Source organism: Natator depressus, chromosome 4, assembly GCF_965152275.1.
Source record: "Natator depressus isolate rNatDep1 chromosome 4, rNatDep2.hap1, whole genome shotgun sequence".
Classification (NCBI taxonomy): Eukaryota; Metazoa; Chordata; order Testudines; family Cheloniidae; genus Natator; species Natator depressus.
Window position 1 is genome coordinate 62,262,984 of NC_134237.1, and position 17,662 is coordinate 62,280,645.

At 41.6% G+C, this 17,662-nt stretch overlaps 1 protein-coding gene across 5 annotated transcripts in view; it reads left to right on the plus strand.

Moving 5' to 3' along the window:
- GRIA2 (glutamate ionotropic receptor AMPA type subunit 2) overlaps window positions 1–17,662 on the plus strand; it is a 114,153-nt gene that overhangs the window by 89,108 nt on the left and 7,383 nt on the right. The gene's annotated exons all lie outside the window — the stretch shown is intronic.

The following is a 17,662-nucleotide window of genomic DNA, read 5'->3' on the forward strand; positions in this document are numbered from 1 at the left end:
GATTTTTCTTCAAGGCTTTCATTAGTGACATGGCGTAGTAGCAAAACTGTGGGAGGTCATTCAGGATAGTATGAGTTTTCTCTGGATATGTGCCTGCACCTCCATGTATCATTTGTAGGTCCATGGTCAACCATGCGTACTACCAGCTTGCTAATAGTCTGTGATTAGGGGCAGCGCCTCTTCCTGGTGAGGGCGCTGAGGTGGGCCTTAGCCCTGCCTTGCCACTAGGCCCTGCCCCTCTCAATGGCCTTGCCCCTTGTTCCCCTTCCCCCACCCTAAAGCCACACCCTCTGGCCAGGCTGGAAGCCGGAACCAGGCAGTGTGTGGCGCTGGCTGCTTGCAGCCAGTAAAAGCCGCATGGCTGGGGTGACCCGGCTCCAGGGCTGGTAGAGCCACTGGAGAGCAGCAACTGCAGGGGCGGGGCCCAGGAACCGGAGCAGGTCAGTGCGGGCTGCTGTGGGAAGCCCCTGACCCTCCATCTCCCCTGGGCAGCACACCCTGGTGGGAGGGGACACAGGCTGGGAATGGCTCTCGGGCACCATAGGATCCCCACCCGGGCTTACTTTTCCACTGCCACTGGAGCTGGGCACATGGCCAGCAGCTGCCACTCCCTCCGCTCTGCATTCAGAGCTCAGTGGCTGGAGAGTGGCAGCTGCTATGGGGAGGCTACGGCAAATTTTGGGGTGGCTATGGCCCCCCCACACCCTGTCCTCCCAGTGCCACCCCTGTCTGTGATAACACATTGTACCACATACTGGTAGGGACAGATTTGAAGAGTTTCCTTGGAGAGTTTCAAACTTGTAAGTTTTTATTTGTTTCTGTATCCATATATGTTTTTATCTTAATGTCACAGTTCACATTTCTTTCTCTTCAGAGGTAATAAACAATATAATTGCCCACAGTTATAAGGTACCATATTGCCCTTTCTAAGCCCTTTCTTAAGGTGAAAATTCTACAGAGAAAATATATTAAAAACAATAAGAGAACTTACACACATGCCAGTAAGCTTATACTCCCATCTTCAGCAAGGGCTTTGGTAGGATTCAGTCCTTCAAACCACACCAAGGGGTTTTTCTGTGGTCACAAGTTCATAACGGCTGTAAGCTCAAAACAAGCTGTGAATCTGAGTCACTCCTTTATAGAGTTTGGGCCTTTGATTTAGTTTGGGCCTTTGGAGGTAATCAGCAGACGTTTGCCCTTTCCTCACAGCTTAGCTTCAGATGGTTGGGTTTTTACATAACCAGAGGCAGGGGGTGGGAATTTGTATTCACTTCCATTTCCCAGGAAATCCACTTTACATGTATTGTTCCAAAAAGCTCATTCTTGTCTCCCGCATTGTTCAGTATAGTTCTCTGATCATCAAGATGCACAATAATGCATAGCCTTTGTATTTAATAGGACTCCAAAGATACTTAAATGTAATTCAATAAGATCTCTCAAACATAATGGAGGAAATTGCCATGTCTGTCATCCTGACAAGCAGCAGGTTTGATTATACTGACTGGGGGGGGTGGGAGGTCTATTGGTGAGTTATGGGAGTCAGAAGGCATATATTCTTTTGTTTATTCTACTACTGATTAGTGTGTAACCTTTTGCAAGTAAATCAGACATTTTTACCTTGGTTTCCCTGTCAGTAAACTGGGGATAATAATTGTTACACACCTTTGTAAAGCACTTTGGGACCCAGGATGAAAGGTGAAGGTTGTTTTTTTTATTATTATGCTTTGCAGATTTTGCTTTCAAACAATCCACCAAGAAGAGATTTCAGAATGGTACTGCTTCATTTTCAATAAAATGTGCCAGTTTATTATTTGCCTTAGAAAGGAGGGAAAATGACAGCGCCCAGTATGCATAGAACATACATGACACACAATCCTTACCCACAGTCCTTAGACCCCTTACAGTCTAAGTAGGCAGACAATACAAATTCTGACACATATACCCCAGGTGACCCAGAGAGTGGAGTAAATCACAAAGCAGTGCAGTATTTTCACTCTTGGGAATTACTGCTGCAGCTAGAGCTAGCTGAACAATGGAAAAAACAGTTCTTCTTTGAGTGCTTGCACACGTCCACTCTGTTGTAGGTGTGTGTGCACCCCAAGCACAGTTGCTGTAAATTTTTCCCTGAGTGGTATCCGTTGGGTTGACTCTGGTGCCCTCTGGTGCTGCGCACTGGTATAAAGGGCCCAGCTGACCCACACTCCTCAGTTCCTTCTTACCGCCCGTGATGATCACTGCAACTGCTCTCTGTGCTAAAGCAAGCTATTCTCAGTGGATTTTGTTTCCTTCATTTTTTCTGAATATTTGTATAATTATAGTGTAAATAGTTGATACTTAGATAGTCTAGTTGATACTTCTTCATCCATTAGCAGTTTTTCATCCGCTCCTGAGGCTGAGGCATGCCTAGTCACCGGGCTTCAAGCCCTGTGCCTCATGCAGCAAGGCTATGCCTTTGAGTGACCCATAGTCTAGCTGTTTACAGTGCTTGGGTGAGGCTCACATCAGAGATTGCTGTCAGATCTGTTGTGATTTCAAACCCCCTATGAAGAAGGACAAGGAGGCCAGGCAAAAATTCCTATTCATGGAAGCAGCGGCCAGACCTTCCTCCAAGCTGAGCTGGTCGGACATGGCACCAAGTAGCTCGGTGTCAGGGCAGAACACTCCAGTCTCGGCACCACTCACCATCCCAGTGTTGAGAAAGAAGCATAAGAAATGGGGGACGTTCCCCAACTCAGAAGAAGGCTGGGCATGGAGAGCAGAGCAGAGTGCGACATAGATCAGGCCACTCCTCTGCCTCAGCTTCACAGGCGGCACCATCAACTCTGGCCTGCATGCAGGCTCCATTGAGTCCAGTCTCGAATGAGCTGTTGGCACAAGAAGGTCATCACAGCACAAGAGCTATTGTGGTGCTGTTCATTCCAGAGGCATTCACCGCAGCCAGGGACCTAGTGGTGTTCTCAGTACCACTGGCACCAGCAGTACAAAAGTCAGTGGCATTGGTGCCGGTGGGCAGGAGAGAGCACATAGCCCCAACTGCCATCCAGTTCCAGGTCTCGCAGTATCATCCAGAGGGAACCTGTCCCTGCTGACAACTGCGCAAGCTTCCCCGCCCCAGGACTGATCTCCAGCACCAGTGGGAACCACATCTCCAACCACAATTCCACTCAATCCACCTCGAGGCTTCTTAGCTGTTGGGAGCACTGAACAAACTAGCAGATCTCCTCAACAGGTCTTTCTCCATTCACCACGAGTTTTCCCTTCACCTGGACATCATGAAGGTCATCTTCCTGCAAGTGCAATTTTCAGCACATGTATATAGTCCCTGAGTCAGAAAAACCAAGTGCATTAATCTATCACTATTAAGCAAAGCGCTTGCATATATACATAGGTACAAATGCTTTGCTGAATCAGGGCTTGAGACGCAAGTTTTGGAACCATGGGTCTTTAAATAAGCTTTGCAACTTATTTTCTGATCTAGCTCCTCCTGGAAGTATTAGGACTGCTGAATATTCTGCTTTTCAAAGGTGTATACTGCTACAGAAGTTGGCTGGTAGCTTGGCATCAGAATGCATTCAAATTTGGACATGTGCTTCTGAATTAACTGAAGTTCAATTCGAGCCTGTGCAGTGATATTGAAAGATTCAAGCTCATTTAAAGCCTTTCTTACTGAATTCAAATGCTGCACAACTGCTTGAACACCATAAATCCTTGCAGACCATCTAGTTTTGGACATCCCATGCAGTGAAACAGGAAGATATTGCATTAGAATTTCCCAAATTTCCTTTGTGAACTGCTACTGAAGGGATTGTATATTTGCTGAACAGTTCCAAAGTAAGTAATTGCCTCCTTGCATGATTCAACACAGTCAACACCGACAAAGTTTAGTGTGTGGTTTCCACAGCTAGAGAAAATACAGTTTGAATTATGCTCAAGCAGAACTCCTTGTACACTTTTGTACTTCCCAGCCATATTAGATCCATTGTCATAGGCTTGACCAATGCAGACTTGAAAATCTAACTTAAAACCTTCTAGAATTGCTAGTACTTGAGTAGCAATTTCTTTTCCAGTTTTTCTCATGAAATTATTAAACAAAATAAACCTTTCTTCAATTGAAAATTTTGAGCTGTCTACAATCTTAACATATTGAATAACCATAGTAATCTGTTCCTTGTGAGAACAATCTGTAGTGGCATCAACAATGATTGAAAAGTACTTGGCATTTCAAATCTCATCAAGAATTGTTGTTTGTATGAATGACCCACATAGCTCAATAAACTCATTTTGTATGGGTGGGGAGAGATAATGAACTTCCATGCACTTTTGACTCTCCTGTGATTCTTGAACAAGTTTAACATGTTCTGATAAAAGTGGGTCATATTTGCTGAGGAGCTCAACTATGCCTAGAAAGATTTCAGAGTAGCAGCCATGTTAGTCTGTATTCACAAAAAGAAAAGGAGTACTTGTGGCACCTTAGAGACTAACAAATGTATTTGAGCACAAGCTTTCGTGAGCTACAGCTCACTTCATCGAATGCATCCGATGTAGCTCACGAAAGCTTATGCTCAAATACATTTGTTAGTCTCTAAGGTGCCACAAGTACTCCCTTTCTTTATGCCTAGAAAGTTTCCATTTGCATGATCATCAGTACATTGACTGGAACCAAAGAAAGCCAATCCCCCCTCAGAAAGAAAAAGGATGACATTGAGGATGCTCAAGAAGTTTTTTCAAGTTATTAGTTTCTGTAGAGAGTTCAGTCAAGAGTAAATTTTCAACTGAACTTTCAGCGGATGCTGTCCTACTGGCTGATTTCCATGCAACATAGTTTTCTTTGTATGATGTTGAACTCTCATCTGATGGTATTCAGTCTTTCAATTTCCTCCAAGCTCTGTTCATGCTCCATCCTGATTGATCAGAGAGAACTGATGCATTTGCAGCACTTTTGTTCAAAATGAAGCAGGGTGCACAGTACAGAGACTGTTTTTCCGTATGCCAGTATAACCAGTCTCTTTGGAGACCATTTGGAACAGTTTTTGTCAGCAGATGAGTAGGGAAAGCATGATTATCAGCATCTCGTGGAATGTTACTTGGAATTTCAAAACAACTAATTTGAAGAAAAGATTGCATTTGGGCAGCATTACTCTTGTCAATAATTCCAATGTCAGTCACAGTCAAACCTGTAGTACTCATGAATTGCTCTTGCTGCGTAAGATCTACATCTTCCTGTTGCTGTTGAGTTTCTTGATCGTACACAAGATCTTCTGCTGCATCTGTTACTGTTGGCACATCTCCTTCTTGACTACTGTCCTTGTGTTCAGGTACTGGCATTGAAATATCACCTGTTGCAGTTGCGGAGTTTTCATTATCTGTAGCATTTTTTGTTGGGTAAGGTGTGTTTTCCAGTGGTTTGAGAAATCAAGTTATTGGCTTTGAGCTTTTAGCTGCTGCTTCACTCAGTTGTCTTCACCGTCTCTTTCTTGCACCACTTTCAAATCATGTCTTCATAGTGATATATCTGGTCAATATGTAGCCTATCCACACTTGAAATATTCTGCTGTAAATATGTAGCTTATCTACACTTGAAATCTTCTATTGTAAACATGTACACAAATGCTGAATGGTATACAAATGCTAAAAAGACTTAAAACAAAGGAATACTAATTAAGAACACAAAATGAAACAGTCAGACAGATTATTATCCTTATCACTGAACCAAAACTCAAGCACACAAGGTATAATATAACAGGCTGAGCTGAAGACAAAGGGATGACATGTATGTAGTAAATACAGACACGGATACACAGAGGGATAATGTCCAAAAATTTCAAATGTGTGTCCTCATGAAACTCACTGTACAAGATTGTCCTCACAAAATTTCACCTTGAATCTGGGCCTATAGACGACGAAAGCCTATGAGGATGGCCAAGCTACCAAGCTAGGGCTCAACCAACCAACTAGTCACCTCTTTTAGCTACCATATGAAGATGATAATGAGGAATTCTCACACATAAATAATTCCTTAGTCAACTAGACGTAAAACTATAAAGACACTAAAATGTAACAATTCTCTACCTTTTGCACGCACTTGATCCAGCACCAGCCACTAGTAGTGATTTGTTTATATACTCAGCTGATCTGAGAGGACACGTTCATCACAGTCTAATCTTGTGTCATCAGAACCGATATATTTTTATTAATATTTATGAAAAATGTTAACTCTTAATATGATGAAATCTATATCAGTTAACAAAAAAAAATGTGTTTTACCAAATCACATCTCTTCTTTGCTTAAATTTGCAGCCCTAAGCTGAGTGTGTCACATTGTGGTCCGATAGGGATGTGCATAAAAACCAGTTGCAAAACTTATCAAATGCCAAAAAATTAACAAGTGTCTGAATTTGAGGCGCCCTTTGAGCTTGAGGCCTAGGCCAAATGGCCCTCCTGGCCCTGGTGAGAAGTTAGGAGAACATTTTCTGCCTGCTTTAGGCAGTTTCAGATCTAAAATAAGCTTACTACCTTTGCAGGAAATCAGCACACCGTAGTGAGATAGTGTTACAACTGGGGTTTGGGTCGCCAGACCTCATGGTAAGAGCAGGAGTCTGAGTCAAGAGACACTAACCTGAGTCAAGAACTGGAGATGGCATCAGAAGTTGAAGTCAAGCTAATGGTCAGATCAGGAGTTGAGCCAAGGGTCAGACCCAGAGTCAGACACCAGGGGCAAAAATCAGGAGCAAGGTGGGAATCAGGTACAGATCAGGAAAGCATGAACAGGAGCAGGTCAGGGATGCAAGTACCTATGTATATGTACAAGTGCTTTGCTTAATAGTGATAAATTAAAGCACATGCTTTTCCGAATCAAGAACTCTCTGCAAGTGCTGAAAATTGCACTTGCAATTTTTGGGAGTGCGATTTTGGACCACCAGGTTTTTACATGTCCAAAACTTAGATGCGTGGATGCAGATTAGTTTGCAAATGAAAAACAGAGTTAAAGATTTATAAAGTTAAAGCATTGAGCAGGAAAGTAGAGCTCAGAAGTCAGAAAAGAAGGCAGGGTCTGATGTAGTACCCAGCTAGGAATTTACCCAGTTGCACAGACAATTTGTTGTGCCTCCTTCTGGCTCAAAAAGTGCAGCCAGCCACTCAGTGGGCCGGGCACTCCTCCAATCATGGTTGAGTGGTTGATGCCTCTGGTAGGGCTGGGGTTTCATTAGCCACTCAGTCAACCAGTTACTAACAGGCTGCTGGATGGCAGCTGGGATGCAAAGGCTGCCTGAGAATCTAGGTTCATGACCTGTGGATCCTCATAGATTGTCCTACCAGCTGCAGATAGAGCAGAGGCTGTTACTGGATCCAGGGAGGTCACAGGGTGAAGGGGATTCCAACAGTGCTGTCTGCTTCTGCATTAAGGCAAGCAGCAGCATCATGCAATACACAGACATACCAATGGCAGAAAATCAGGCGTGTGGGAGTACTTTAAAAAAACTGAGGCACAGAGAGGGGAAGTGACTGCCCAAGGTGATCCAGCCGGCTAGTAACACCGCAGAGAATATAACCAGCTCTTCTGAGTCCCAGTCCAGTGCTATCTCTAACTAGGCAACACTGCCTCTACAGTAAAATATGCCCATGCCAAAGCAGTGAGTGTGAAGGGTCAGCCGGACTACAGACATGTGGAACAGTGGTGAAACCATTAGTGTACACAGGTCAGCCTTAGCAGCAGCAGCAAACACATGCATCAGTATGACATGATGTGAGTTTGTTGGATCTGAGAAACAACACTCTGCCAGGAATATGCAGGTGAATCCACAGTTACAACAGAACAGTGGCAGATAAGCTTTTTTCTGTTTTCTCTGGGTTTGTGGCAATGGGCAAAACACAAAGAAAGCAGTGGGTAACAATGGTTTCCCATAAATGTACCGATTTGTATGCTAGTGATGAAGTTTATCTACATTAGAATAAGAATGTGGACAGGGCTGTGATTTTGCACTCCATATCATTTCCTCTCTGTCAAGTGGAGAATGCTATCCAGTGTTTCTGGGCATGGTGATGCAATGGAATTCCACCTTCCATGTGCTGGAGTGACTCCATGAACAGTGTGCAACTACACAGCACATTTATCTCCATAGTTCCACTGAAATCCAGAGAGATAGCAGTCTTCATTGTGCCCCACAAGTATCCAATATAAGAGTTCTGTGTAACAGCCTGAGGCCCTTCACGGATTTCTCCAAGCTGGTCAGTGGATGTGATGTCACATTAGTTAGGAGACATGATGTCTTACCTTTGGAAAATAAAGTCCTGTCTGTGGTCCAGCAATACAAATAAAATCATGATAAACCAGGTCTACCTCAGCACAGCAGCAGATGAATAAAGAGACATAAAGCATGAATATTATAGTATGCAAGGTTAACATTCACTTTGAACATTCCATTAAGCTTTTGTTGTTTTCATGATTTCTACCTGCTCAAACCCTCATTGAAAGCAAATACAAGAGGGGCACAAATCTATCCAAAGTCAATTCATCACAGATATGTTTGGTGATATTTGCCCACTTTGTTAATCAGATATGTGTACAACTGATGTGCAAACTAAATTGGTGGGTGTTTTCATTTTCCTTATTTGAAATTGCATTTATTAATGAGTGCAAAGCAGAAGTTACTTTGAAAAGAAAATAAATTGAATGCCGACAGCAGTAATAATAATAATAATTTACAATCCAACATTTACATAAGGTTTGTTTAAGAGGTTTTTTTATACCAGCTGCTGCTTCAGTCAGCAATATGGCAAAATGAGGACCAATGTATGTGTCAGTCCATCACTTCCAGCAGTTGCAATCATTCAAGGGACAGATTATTTCCATGCTGGTACCGAGAATAGAATAGCAAACAGAATTGCTGCATAATAAACTTGTAAGGAAATGCAGCTCAGGGAATGTGTTTGATTATGCACAACCACAAGGTGCTTTGACTCTTAAGGCATTCTCTGTATTATATTTAATCCTTTACACTGTCCTCATCACAATAGGATCTGAAGATCGTACAAAAAACAGTAGATCCCCAAAATCTGAGAAGATAAGAAATGTTTTCTAAGGGCTGTTGAAATACCAGCGGAGGATATTTTAAATAGCACATGCATTGCCAGGGCTAGGTTGTCTCTAGTCCTAGATGACCATGCAAGAGAATAAGAGGGCATGAGGCGGTACCTTATTCTCTTGCACGGACTACTTGTACCATGGTTTTCAACATGAGAAAGGAAATAGGCTCTGAAGAGCAGGATGGCATGGGATGAGATGGAGACTGGATGGAACCTTATTCTGCATATCTGTGCTGGCATAATGGGGGACATACACTGTGCCATTTCTAGGTCTGGTGGAGTTTACTTATGCCTCAGAGCAGCGGGGAGACTGGGAGACAGATTTGGAACTCCCTGAGGCTGGGTTGGGGCAGCACAACTACATGTGGAGGTTGTAATAGTACAGTGTAGACCCCTATGAGTACAGAAGATGTGTTGATGATCAGTAATAGTTCTATTTTTTATTTTCTGTGGTTTACAGAAAAGTCAAGTGAAATAAGAAAAAGTGTCCAATACACCCTTAGAAAGGGAAACATAGATCACCAGATCTTTGAGCTATCTACCTCTTTGCTAGGAAAAGGGGGTTTCACTGCCCAGTTCAAGAAAAGGAACAGCAGTAAAGAAAATGTTAGATGAGGAGAGTGCCAATGTCATCTGCCTCTTCAAACATTCTTTTATTGATTTAAGCAAGTTTGGTTTGGTTTTGTTAATGTTTGATGGAGGAAATAAAAAGGTGTTTTAGCTGAAATAAAAGTGAAAGAAGATGTGATGTCGGAGGTGCTTTGGTATTTGTACATTATTAATCACTAGGAAAGAAAAAATCTGAGTTTTCTTTGGACTGGAGTATTCAACTTGTCCTATTCTGAACTGTCCTCCCTTGTGTTGCAATCCCAATGTAGAAGTACACATTTTATATCAGAAATAAATACATACATAGTAGTGCATTCTGCACTTTTCCCCCTCGAATAAAGTGTCTTGTTTCTAAAAGTGGCAAAGAGTCTTGTGGCACCTTATAGACTAACAGACGTATTGGAGCATGAGCATTCATGGGTGTATACATGCATCCCATGCATCCGACGAAGTGGGTATTCACCCACGGAAGCTCATGCTCCAATACGTCTGTTAGTCTATAAGGTGCCACAGGACTCTTTGCCGCTTTTACACATCCAGACTAACACAGCTATCCCTCTGATGCTTGTTTCTAAAAGTTATCAGTGGCTTCAGATATGGTTTCCCACGTATGATTTTTTTCTCCTTCATGTTATTCAAATACTTTTTAGCAGACAGCATTGTGTGGCCAAAGGTCAGAATAATACAGGTGCACATCCCCCAAATGCTTATCTAATTAATATTTCATAAAGTTTTAGAAAACAAACTTCCAGACATCTTTTTCTACAGTATTCCAGCTGTTATTAAGCAGAGTCTGTGTCTGATTCAGGAGGCAAATGTTAGCATAAATTGGTTGTGTGTGACATTACTGTTACCCTAGCCAAAAGTGGATTGTGCTGTGGTTAACATTTAATAGTCAACTGTGCTGGATACTAATGAGTGCACAGGAGCAAATACGCTACAATTTATGACAATCACATAACATCATAGTTTGAAGACTTTCATAGGTGAAAATGACCAAGCATATGTATGAAAACAGTGTAACAAAGTCTCATTCGTAGACATGCAACATGTCTGTAATATACAGGTCCCTGTATCAATAGAGTTATCTTAATAAAGTTACTGCAGGAATAATTTAGCCTATTTTTATGTTAGCATATCTTGTCCTGTCAACGTTTTTAACAAATTAAAAGAAAGCTGATTTTCTTTACGGCAGAACTTTGAAAACAGTGGGTTTGAACTGGAATATCTGAGTAGAGATAAGCTGTGTGTTATGTACCTATGTTGTGCAGGAGGTCAGACTAGATGATCAGAATGATCCCTTCTGGCCTTAAAATCTGTTAATATGATCTGGGGGAATTTAAATTCTGCTGAAACTGAACAATATGAGGCTCAGAAATTCAATAAAGCAAAACTCTCATAGAAAGGCACATCGACTAAAACCTTTAACACTGGTTAAAAGGTTTTGAACTTTTTGCTTAACACTTATGTTTGAATATACCTCCTTGAATGTTCACCACTTTAAGACAGGTGAAGATTATGGTCAGTACTTCATCAGTCCATGACTTACATATTTACAGTGCTTTGTCCCACTTGTCACTTTTTTCAGTGTATGCTCTTGTAGGGAAAATGCTCACCAGCTCAATGGGGTATTGGGTTGTGTGTTCTTCATATTGTTTCCCCTCGATCTTGCTAGAGATACTAACTTTGTAGAATGACAGTAATTCAGGCAGGTGCTAAGAGTGAGTAATGCTCAGCCCTATGCTTTATTTGGGGGATGTTATATGTATAAAATCAGGAAATGGCCGAACACTTCTGGTGACTCTTTTTCGATTTGTAGAGGACTCTTTAAGATTTTTATTAAAAGCAAAGCCAGGACAGCATAACCTCAAAATCCACAAAGTTCTGCTGTACTTTTCAGTGTCTCCTTGGAATATTTAACCTATTTTCAGTAATATCCATTAACTTGAGATACACTGGGGTGAAAAATATAATACCGTTCCTCTGTTTATAAGAATTACTGATATGAAAATCAACTGCATATGCTGATCAAAACCCGTGGGACAAAATCATTCCTATACTAACCATGCTCAAGTATTGTGCATGTAAGAATCAAACAATCTGCTTATAAGAATAATTTTGGGGCAAACTGACTACATGTAATATGATGATCAATCAAGTGCAATGTCATGTAATAAGCCAGTAAAGCTGGTTTGAATTTGATCACATATCTTGTAGCATATATAAAATATAATCCCCGTGTAGAAAAAACAAATTGTGCCATTTATATGTGAGTCAATATGGCAGGAAAAAGAAATACACTTTCTGCAGATGAAAGACACCACCTTCTGGAGTCCAGTGATAGGCTTCCAAAGACCAGACAAAGAGATGCAGTTCAGAAATTGAGCATTCCACAAGCTACATTATCTAAGATTCTCAAGGACAGGAGAGCAACATACAAAACAAAGGAGACAGAAAAAGAATACCATCAGCAAGGCACCTATGGTTTAGGCAGCGCTTATAAAGTGGATCAGAAGTGCCCCCCGCCCCCAACTGGACAGTTGGTGATGCAGAAAGCAGAAGAACTGGTGGCCCAGGGCATTACTGACTTCAAGGCCAGAACTGGCCAGTAACCAAGAGGGAATTGTTTTAAAGAAAATGCATGGAGAAGCAGAAGACACAGACATTAAATCATGTGAAGAATGGTTAGAAAATGAGTGGATCGAAATGAGACATAACTTCACTGAAGAAGACATTTGGAATGCAGATGAAAGTGGAATTTACTTTCAAGCCCTGCCTGATGGAACTCACCTTTTAAATCTGAAAATTAAAAAAAAAAAAAAGGAAAAAAGTCTAAGGAAACAATTACTGCTCTGTTCATCTGTTCCGTGACTGGTAAGTAAAAGGATCTTTTCATCAACAGGAAAAGTCAAAACCCATGATGTTATAAAAATGTGAGACATCTTCCAGTTTGCTATGCTGCCAATGCATCTGCCTGGATGATGGGGTATCTATTTGGTGAATGACTGAAGGACTGGGATTGAAAGTTGGGTCAGGAAAGGAGAAAAAATTTGCTACTTGTGTACAACTGCACAGCCCACGTGATGAAAGATGTAGCACTGAGGAATATCCTACTTGAATTCGTACCAAAGACCACAACTTCTGTCCTTCATCCATGTGATCAGGGAATTATCAGAACCGCCAAGGCGTACTTTCACCAGCAAATAGCTCACACAGTATTGCACCACATTGACGATGAGAACAACAAAGCTACCGCTGTGGAAATTGCCAGGAAGGTCAGTCTTTTAGATGCCATTCTAATTCTTGCAAACGCCTGGTCTGACTTCGATGCTTCAACAATCTGGAATTGCTGGGGAAAAAAAGGAGGTCTGGTCACAGCACCCATTGAGGAAGTAATTGTTGAGCCACCAAGAAAACTCAGTTCACACAAATTTGAAGAGTGGCTAGACATCGATGACAATGCTTTTGTTATGCAGCCTGTCTCTGATGAGGACATTGTGACTGAGATCCGACACCAATTGGAAGTGAAACCTGAAAACAATGCAGTGGTGGACTCTGATAGTGGCGAGATAATTGTCTCATCCTTGATCCAAATGAAGGATGTAATGAAAACTCTGACAAAAGACCTATTGTCCAGCAGCTTCAATTATTTTAACTTCCTATGTCACCTTGAAAAGGATGTTGTGGATCACGCAATGACTGATCCAGGGAACACTGGACAAGTTGGTAATCAGTGACTGTACCACTGCATTGTGCATGCACAGTGCCAGACATGCCACTCCAGTGACAGACAGCGACACTCTGAAATAAATATTAATGTGAGTCAATACTGTTATAAATGTTGTCTTACATTTATATTTATGCTATAAAAGTCAGTGTAATGCACTTTCATATGTTATGTTTGTTCCAGTTCATTTGAGAGATTTTAAAAATTTGTATCTTTGAATCTTTACCTAAAGAGATATATAGTTCTGCTAAGTTACACTTTGTTTAAAGTTATAAAATGTTGTACAGTCTTAATAATTGCCTTAATAAAAGCACCAGCTAAATGATTTGGCGATTAAAAAAAAAAAATAGCATGTTGCTCAGTTAGAATGTTGGTATGGTTTTTTCCATGTTGAATATGTTTAAAGTCTACAGAATTTAGTTATGGTAAATGAGATGTTTCTCTATTGGATAAAAAAATTGGTGGTTTAAAACATAAACGTCAATTTCATCCATGTCATCTGCGTGTAAGAGTCAACCGCTTATAAGAAATCATCTGAGATGATGGATAAAAGGAGTGCACTGTACCATATAGCAGAGCTCTTCCTGACCTGCTGCTCACAAACCGGGAAGAATTAGTAGGGGAAGCTAAAGTGGATGGGAACCTGGGAGGCAGTGACCATAAGATGGTCAAGTTCAGGATCCTGACACTAGGAAGAAAGGAAAGCAGCAGAATATGGACCCTGGGCTTCAGAAAAGCAGACTTTGACTCCCTCAGGGAACTGATGGGCAAGATCCCCTGGGAGAATAACATGAGGGGGAAAGGAGTCCAGGAGAGCTGGCTGTATTTTAAAGAATCCTTATTGAGGTTACAGGGACAAACCATCCCGAGGTGTAGAAAGAATAGTAAATATGGCAGGCGACCAGCTTGGCTTAACAGTGAAATCCTTGCTGATCTTAAATACAAAAAAGAAGCTTACAAGAAGTGGAAGATTGGACAAATGACCAGGGATGAGTATAAAAATATTGCTCGGGCATGCAGGAGTGAAATCAGAAAGGCCAAATCACACCTGGAGTTGCAGCGAGCAAGAGATGTTAAGAGTAACAAGAAGGGTTTCTTCAGGTATGTTAGCAACAAGAAGAAAGTCAAGGAAAGCATGGGCCCCTTACTGAATGAGGGAGGCAACCTAGTGACAGAGGATGTGGAAAAAGCTAATGTACTCAATGCTTTTTTTGCCTCTGTCTTCACGAACAAGGTCAGCTCCCAGACTACTGCACTGGGCAGCACAGCATGGGGAGGAGGTGATCAGCCCTCTGTGGAGAAAGAAGTGGTTCGGGACTATTTAGAAAAACTGGATATGCACAAGTCCATGGGGCCGGATGCAATGCATCCAAGAGTGCTAAAGGAGTTGGCAGATGTGATTGCAGAGCCATTGGCCATTATCTTTGAAAACTCATGGCGATCGGGGGAAGTCCCGGACGACGGGAAAAAGGCTAATGTAATGCCCATCTTTAACAAAGGGAAGAAGGAGGATCCTGGGAACTACAGGCCAGTCAGCCTCACCTCAGTCCCTGGAAAAATCATGGAGCAGGTCCTCAAGGAATCAATTCTGAAGCACTTAGAGGAGAGGAAAGTGATGAGGAACAGTCAGCATGGATTCACCAAGGGCAAGTCATGCCTGACTAATCTAATTGCCTTCTATGATGAGATAACTGGTTCTGTGGATGAGGGGAAAGCAGTGGACGTGTTGTTCCTTGACTTTAGCAAAGCTTTTGACACGGTCTCCCACAGTATTCTTGCCAGCAAGTTAAAGAAGTATGGGCTGGATGAATGGACTATAAGGTGGATAGAAAGCTGGCTAGATTGTCGGGCTCAACGGGTAGTGATCAATGGCTCCATGTCTACTTGGCAGCCAGTATCAAGTGGAGTGCCCCAAGGGTCGGTCCTCGGGCCAGTTTTGTTCAATATCTTCATAAATGATCTGGAGGATGGTGTGGATTGCACCTTCAGCAAGTTTGCAGATGACACTAAACTGGGAGGAGAGGTAGATACGCTGGAGGGTAGGGATAGGATACAGAGGGACCTAGACAAATTGGAGGATTGGGCCAAAAGAAATCTGATGAGGTTCAACAAGGACAAGTGCAGAGTCCTTCACTTAGGACGGAAGAATCCAATGCACCACTACAGACTAGGGACTGAATGGCTCGGCAGCAGTTCTGCAGAAAAGGACATAGGGGTTACAGTGGACAAGAAGCTGGATATGAGTCAACATTGTGCCCTTGTTGCCAAGAAGGCCAATGGCATTTTGGGATGTATAAGTAGGGGCATTGCCAGCAGATTGAGGGACGTGATCGTTCCCCTCTATTCGACACTGATGAGGCCTCATCTGTGTCCAGTTTTGGGCCCCACGCTACAAGAAGGATGTGGAAAAATTGGAAAACGTCCAGCGGAGGGCAACAAAAATGATTAGGGGACTGGAACACATGACTTATGAGGAGAGGCTGAGGGAACTGGGGATGTTTAGTCTGCGGAAGAGAAGAATGAGGGGGGATTTGATAGCTGCTTTCAACTACCTGAAAGGGGGTTCCAAAGAGGATGGCTCTAGACTGTTCTCAGTGGTAGCAGATGTCAGAACAAGGAGTAATGGTCTCAAGTTGCAGTGGGGGAGATTTAGGTTGGATCGTAGGAAAAACTTTTTCACTAGGAGGGTGGTGAAACACTGGAATGCGTTGCTTAGGGAGGTGGTGGAATCTCCTTCCTTAGAAGTTTTGAAGGTCAGGCTTGACAAAGCCCTGGCTGGGATGATTTAATTGGGGATCAGTCCTGCTTTGAGCAGGGGGTTGGACTAGATGACCTCCTGAGGTCCCTTCCAACCCTGATATTCTATGATTCTATGATATTAGTGTATTCCCTATGTTTGAATCTATATTTCTTTTCAATGTATAATCATATATTTCCAAACATTTCATCTTGGAATAATTAAAATGAAAATAGAATAATAACTAGATGGTATTTTTCCACTTATATCAATATTTGATTGTTTGCAAATTAGTAAGATTCATTTATTGTTCTACTTTACTAGTTGTAGGTAGCAGTAGCAATTTCTATCCTTTTTGTAACATGGAAGGTCAAAAATATAATTCTACAAACCATATTCCACAGCTGAAGTTCTGCTTCATGTAATATCAGATCACATTTTAGCACAGTTTTGATAGACTATGGAGCTATTTCTGTAAATGACATAATAACGACATCATCCCATTTTAAGAACAAAATGGAGAGGTTATCTGATGTCCCACAAAATGAATAAATAGTTAATTAATTTGATAAAGTGCTGCATAATTGAATTTCTTAATGAATATCATTGGAAAGAGCCCTGTTTAATTAAGGCAATATTTTACATGTAAATGGGGGGTGTACTTAGCAAAACGAATAATTTTGATAGTTATGCTTCCCAGTGAAGACATGATATTCCCAAGGCACTTTTTAGCTTCTGAGAGATTTTCAGGTCACGTTTTTTTTTTAATACAAGAAGGAAAAATCATATATAAGAGAGTAAGTGTACATACCATAGCTTTGTCTGTGCTGTAGCAATGGGATTGATCACAACATCAGAAGTACCTTTTACAGTTAGATTAAAATATTACATATATTCACCAAGACATAATACTATACTAGAGCGCTGAACTATAGTAACTGGAAAGATTCTTGGTGATTTGTTCCAACGCAGTTTTATTCTTTATTGTCTATTAATGTAGCAGTTCTTCAATGGGTTCATTCTTCAGACTGCTTAGTAAGGGAGATCCTTTTATGGTGCTTCTGCCCTCCTTCTCTTCAGTGGCATTAAGGAAATAGTATATACTATTGGATCTGTTCCTAATGGGTGGGTAAATACCCAGCTTGTCCTCTGATCACCCAAAATTCAGATGTATTCCACTTTCCAAAATGTTTTGGTCCATCTCCACTAAATGTAATGTCCCTTTACTGAGAGACCTCTTTCTGCCATCTTTACCCAGGAAAGTAGCCCCACTGACTGCTCACATGAATGAAAGTTGCTGATTGTGGCCATTAATCAGCCAAGAATAACACCTGGATTAGTTTTTTGAAGCATGTAGACAATATTTTGAAAACTCTTACAATTTGGGAAAACTGGTTTCATGAACAACCTCACTTCTGTTTTGAAGATTTTTGGATGTCTTGGTGTGGGCCATTTCCTTAAATAAGTGAGACTGAATAAAGTCTAAATATCATCAGTGGAGTAAT